The sequence below is a fragment of the Eptatretus burgeri genome, chromosome 5 (assembly GCF_056783735.1).
Source record: "Eptatretus burgeri isolate ZD-2024b chromosome 5, Ebu_testis_v1, whole genome shotgun sequence".
Classification (NCBI taxonomy): Eukaryota; Metazoa; Chordata; class Myxini; order Myxiniformes; family Myxinidae; genus Eptatretus; species Eptatretus burgeri.
In genome coordinates, this window is record NC_140965.1 from 40,467,874 (window position 1) to 40,474,620 (window position 6,747).

Genomic DNA, 6,747 nt, shown 5'->3' on the forward strand with positions numbered 1-6,747 from the left:
AGAATGTCAACATTTAAAATAAATAAATAAATAAATGTATGTTTAAAAAACAAAAAATTCAAAAAAAAAACTTAACCTGGTGATGGAAGAATGGTTTTTGTTTGAACCTGCAAATCTAAGTAAGGCTAAAGTTGTCAGTTGACATCAAGGATGTAGATTCAATGAAATGTCCCGCAATGAAGCGAGTCTACGGGCCTATCACTTTCACATCACAGCCAGATCGGTGGCCTCTCTGGCTTCTACTGCCTCCTTTTCCTGTGTTGCACCCTCTGCCCTGTCTGTACTTTATCCCCACCCCCCCCCACCTCCCAAGTTTCTGCAGGGCACACACTGTCCACCATCAACCCCTTTCTGGTATAACTACTTAAACGCAATCCAGGCCTACCACTACTCACCTCCACTCATTCATTCCTCCTTTTCCTTGCGTGTGGAATCAACCTCCACAATTTCGTTAATCTCACTCTTCTCTCCAGGTCTTCAAGACCTTTCCTCCATCCAGGTTCACCACCATCTCAGATCATTCCCAACCCAAAACCATGATCTTTTATACCCCTCTACCTTTATTGATCCCCCCCCAAACCCCCAACATAACCCCAAGCCAACCTCTTTTCAAGTTTCCAGTTTTTGCCTCAGCCACTGAAGGTGGGTGGAGGTTATGTATTGTCCCTTGTTTTTCTGCTTGTGAGCAGGGCATCTCAAAAACGACACTTGGTGGACAGGTTGAGTGTGACAACAAGGACAAAATGATTTGATTTTGGTTCAGGTCCGAATTTAAATTATTCGATTGGTATACAAAATGTAAACCGTTCAGCCTGGTGGAGGTATGCGTTCTGGTTTCCTCTGCCACAGAAGGTGGGGGGAGTTAGTTTTCACCCGTTTGTTTGCGTCGAGCAGGATATCTCAAAAAGTTATGGACAGATTTGGAGGACAGGTTGGGTGTGTGACAAGAACGGATTGATTTGATTTTGGTAAAGATATAGATCCGGCCCATCAGTAGGATACAAAAAGTAAACTGTTGAGCTTGGCGGAGAATAAATTCCCATCTGAACACCGAGCTCAAAATGCAATGATCGTATTAAAGTCCCATACACTCTGTTGGGTTGTTTTGTCTCAACACACGCACACGCACGAGTGGGCCCATTAGTCCATTGGACCACATTTTCATTGGTCATGGCCATGTAGCATATCTGCCTGCTGTACTGTTGGAGCGTGCACTTTTTCACTATGCCTAGATGGGCGTGGGCCAGGACGGCGATAAACGTTCTTTGTAATTATTATTGCCAAATGATACTGTTATTATCGTTGTTGATATTGTCAGAAAAAAAATTAATATGCTTTGTTATAATGTTATCATTGTTTTTGGTATTCATTTTTTTTTTAAATACAATGCCATGCCACCTATTAAGCTGTTCTATACACCGAACATGGAAGTTCTTCTGGATTATTTGTGGTTAATTCACACATGCACGCACACACACACACACACACACACACACACACACACACACACACACACACACACACACACACACACATACCTCCCCTGTGTTGCCTGGCTTTGGATCCACCAAGTAACCTCATTACAGATAGACCCAACAACCAATAAAACAATATCCAAAGAAACAAGAAAGGTGACATCCACTTTTCATGGATGATTTAAAACTCTTTGCAATGAAAGAAACCATACTCTGACAATATCCAAATGAAATATGGCCTTGATAAATGTGCTAGGTACACATTCGTACAAGGAAGACCAACAAAAACAAAACGGACAATATAAATATCGACCTAAATACAAGACAGGATACAAGTAGAAAGCAGAAAACTCGATATCAGAACAAGATACCTCCTTACTATCCACACAATGTTCTACAAAAAAAAATCAATGTGTCCCGAGAATGTACCTGCCGAGGAAAGGAGGAAGGGAAATGTGCGAGAAAATGTACCTGCCGGTCTGATGGAACTCAATCGAATGCACAGAGTGACGAGTGGGCGATTATCAGAGTACGTGTAAAGTTCAACAGATGACCGAATACAATTTGTACACAAGCATGAACACAAGCCAGAAAAGGTATCTCTCTCACATTGCAAAAAAAAACTTCCAAAAACAGGTGCGGACAGATGCACACACCAAACCGAAACAACAAATATAGCCCCAGCAATTGCAAAAAAAAAAAAGACAAAAGAAAAATACAAGATGAAATATCAACAAACATATAGTGAGAACTCGGAGAAAGACAAAAGAGCAGGGAAATATTCAAAAAAAAATGCACAAGGCGAAGGACACGACATGAATGGCTTAAAAAAAAAAAAAAAACACACAAAAGGACCACCTGTTCTGACACACCTGGATCAGGAGAAAGTCACTCAAAGTGCCTGCAGAATAGTACAGCCTCCTTCGACCCTGAATTTTTTTTATACCATGAACAAACTTAGGTACATCATGGGTGATGAAGGTTGTGGTCAAGTTTCATTGAAATTGCGTGTGTAGTTTGGAGAAGAGAGCAAATACCTATTTGGGGGGGGGGGGGTCAAACCTTAAACCCCCCCCCCCCATATATCCCCTTAATGAGTGCAGATTTTGATGCAGTCAATACACTTTGGTACATCACGGATGAAAAATGTTGTGGTCAAGTTTCATCAAAATAGTGTGTGTAGTTTCAGCGAAGAGAGCAAATACCTATTTTGGGGGTGTCAACCCCCCACCCCCCCCCCCATAGACATCCTTAATGAGCACAGATTATTTTTGTGGTTGATAAACTTTGGTCCATTACATATGATGAAGGTTGTGGTCAAGTTTCATCGAAATCGTGTGTGTAGTTTTGGAGAAGAGAGCAAATACCTAATTTTTGGGGGGTTGGGGTGGGGCGGGGGGTCTAAACCCTCCTCCCCATAACCCCCTTAACGAGCGAAGATTTTGATGTGGTTAATAAATCTTCGTTAGGTATCAGATATGAAGGTTGTGGCCAAGTTTCATCAAAATCGTGTATTTGGTTCAAGCGGTAATGACTAAAATGTTTACTGACTGACTGACTCACTCACTCACTCACCCGCTCCATTTAGCACCCCATACTAAAATTCAGGTGAGTTTAAAAAAATGGCAGGACTGAGACAATCAGACAAGTGTAGGTTTTGCAAGGTGGAAACAAAAAGCACGAGACACCTCATATTGGGATATAAAAACAACTCATGTCAGAACAGCTGTTTGCACAAAGGTACAACAAGGTATGTGGAGTAATCCACCGGCACATCTGCAGAAATTTCCAGTTCCAGAAAACTCATGGAAACATGAACCAAAAGCAATCATTGAAAACAAGAACACGATGCTCACATCCCATGATGATCCCATCCAGCGTGAACATCGAAAAGAAAGCACCGTGACCGGACATATCACTCAGATACAAAAAAAAGGAGAAAGAAGAGATTGCTATTTAAGGTTTCAGTACCCAATGATTTTGGTCTCAACTCTAAATAACACAGAAATCAAGAAAATGGCCAAATATCAAGACCTCGAGAAAGAACCGAAAAGATCCTGGAAGCTGAAAAGCGCCAAAATTGTTCCGGTGATTATAATTGGAGCAATGGGAATGATAAAGAAGAAGCTCACAAAGATCCTACAAGCCATCCCTGGGAACATCACCACAAACTACAGTTGTAGGCTGTGTGGGGCTGAGCGACCATCCTGAAAAGGGATCTCAGGACAAAACTCTGAGAACAAGAAAACTTCACAACTTAGTCCATCAATCACGATTCTTCACCGAAACCAAGGTGGGTACTTTGAGTACTGTGAGGACTCTGTTCCACATTCTGAAACTCGAATTATGGAGATAACAATCAACGACTCACACACCCTTTTATATTGTGGGAACGAGTCATTTCTGAAATTTTTGACCATTGTGTAACCCCAATTACCAATAGCTGAAGAAGTGCCAGAATATGCTTTTGGATTTGAGGAGTCACATAAGCTTTTAAACGTCACAATGGCTAATCAGTGAGGTAAAACGAGTATCCTGTCATGCCGGGTCGAATTCGATTTAATAAATCCGTTTAGAATATGTCTGTCAACAGAAAATCACTGCATCAGCAGTCTTTCCATGTAAACATCGTAATTGTCACACACGACAAGTACGAGTCCACTGTGTTTAAAACAACAACAAAAAACTACTACTACTACTTCTCTCACTGAGGTAACTCATGGAAAAATAACTACTACTACTACTACTACTTCTCTCACTGAGGTAATTCATGAAGAAAAAAAACTACTACTACTACTACTTCTCTCACTGAGGTAATTCATGAAGAAAAAACTACTACTACTCTCACTGAGGTAATTCATGAACTACTACTACTACTACTACTACTACTTCTCACTGAGGTAATTCATGAAAAAAAAACAACTCTCATTGAGGTAATTCATGAAAAAAACCGACTACTTCTCTCAGGTAATTTATGAGAAAAAATACTACTACTACTGCTTCTCTCACTGAGGTAATTCATGAAGAAAAAAAAACGACTACGACAAGTTCTCTCACTGAGGTAATTCATGAAAAAAAAAACCTACTACTTCTCACTGAGGTCATTCATGAAAAAAAAAACTACTACTACTTTTCTCACTGAGGTAGTAATTCATGAAAAAAAACTACTTCTCTCACCGAGGTAATTCATGAAAAAAAATAATTGCTACTACTACTCTAAGGTAATTCATGAAAAAAAAAACTACTACTACAACTCTCACTGAGGTAATTCATGAGCAGAAACTGACTTAAGCGATCAAGGCGAAACGACATGCAGAATTCCGCGTATGGCGTCTGTTTAAAGCAAATCGGTGAGGAAAACATGCACGAAAAATAATGCGGGAAGTGGGGGGGGGTGTAGATGTGACTCACAATTACATGGTCTTAAACCTTGGCCCACCAACTAGTCGCTGCCACGACGCAGTTGTCGCGAATGGACGCTTGACGTGCACGTTACGAGTAATCGTTGTCCTCTCGCTGCTCGGCCTACTTCGATTGGCTAACACAGAAGCCGTGACGCGTGATTCGGCCTTTGATTGGATGGAAGCAGTTCGGCGTCCGCACCAACGCTGAGCTCCATTGGATGACATTGACAAGCTGGGCGGTGTCTATCAGTGACTCCGCCCATTCCATGACGTATGCTCGACTCGTGAGGATGCAAGAGATAAGATGTCATTTATATCGTGGTGCGCAATAATTGAGAAATGATTTCTTGGAAAAAAAACAAAAAAAAACAAAGAAAAGCAACTGCTCACGAAACCCCAGTAATCCAGGCTCCAGAGACAGTAAGCCAACACACGATCAATAACCTTGGACAGAAGTCAGAAAGTCACCTTCGGACATAATGCACACCCGACGTGGACATTTGGCTTCGGACGAGGTATTCAAGTAAACGATGACGTCACGAATCACATGAACAAGCATTCTCCGAAATAAATAAATAAATAAATAAATAATGATCATGGTTATCATTTTCTCCACGGATTTAGCGAGACCATGGTGCGGCAGGTTCTTGTTTCATTAATTATTTGCTGTCAAGCTGGCTGTCCGAGCTGCTTGCATATACCTGTCGATGTTGAAAGATATTTAAGTATGATATATTGGTGACGTCAGTATTATCGGCCTTCCAAACCGGTGCCTGAGCTCATGCATTCCTCCTCCCTGTGGGTCGACCATTTCGTGTTGATCATATTCTCCTTCAACAGTACCCCAGGTCTGTAACCCCCTTGAGATAAAAAGGTTGAAGACCCTTTGCATACTTGAGATACCTTAAGACCCCCCACCCCCCCTTTTGGACCTGTTAGACCCTAACTGCTTTGAGAACATACTTTTTACACCCTACAGACCTTAAGACCCCTTATAACCCACCCATATATACCCTTTGAACTGTTTACACTATTTAGACCCCTTTAGACCTTTTATGACCATTTAGACATCTTACACTATTTTAGACCCTTCGCACCCCTTTAGGGTCCAACTCTAAACGAGGTTTCAAGATCCTTTCAATGGACAGGAACTAATGGAACATTTTCCATCAATTCAGGACCCGCTCGCTCATCCTATACAATGTTGGTGAAGATCCGAATCCGGATCTGGATACGAGAATTATTTAATTTTCAAAGTGATTCTTCACCATTGAGAGATAGGGCCAAAATGATATAGTATTGTATATCATGATATTTCAAAAATGTATTGGACCCGATATGTTCTCGTGGATCAGGCATTACGTGGCGGAGGTACACGCTCCACCGAGTGCCCTTCTCGTTTTCCATCAAATCAAATTGAAAATCAACCTCATCATCTTATGAACCCCAACTATGACCACTCTCCATCGGGAGACCGACATCTGTCCCACTTGAGACCATTCATTCCAATTGCAGCCAAATCGGTGTTTTGCATGTTTCGGGTGGCCTTGATCTTTGGTTAATTTTGACCAGATTTTACTCACATTGACTACACTACTCGCACGTACAAAATGAGGGGTGTACATTTCAATTTGATACGTTGAAAAATTACCAACGGTAGACGAAGCCCTCGCTTTCCAACTGGAATCACGTTTTAAATCCGTTTCCTCCACAACCCCTTCATCGAATGGCACGAAACTTCCAACATACGAGCACCGACCCATGGAGAAATATATATATATATATATATATATATTTTTTTTTTTTTTTAACAAAGTTAGACAACGATTGGATGAAAAATGTGGCCAGAGTTCCAAAAAATAAAAAAT

General features: G+C 41.1%; 1 protein-coding gene across 3 annotated transcripts in view; it reads right to left on the bottom strand.

The window, feature by feature from the left end:
• Positions 1-5,032, bottom strand: part of LOC147026295 (early estrogen-induced gene 1 protein-like) — a 94,259-nt gene extending 89,227 nt beyond the window's left edge. Inside the window, exon 1 of one of the 3 annotated variants that reach the window (XM_085881572.1) lies at positions 4,887-5,032. The gene's annotated coding sequence lies outside the window, so the exon portion shown is untranslated. The remainder of the gene's footprint in view (positions 1-4,886) is intronic. The other 2 variants (XM_085881571.1, XM_085881574.1) reach the window with 2 other exon arrangements.
• Positions 5,033-6,747: the final 1,715 nt, after the last annotated feature.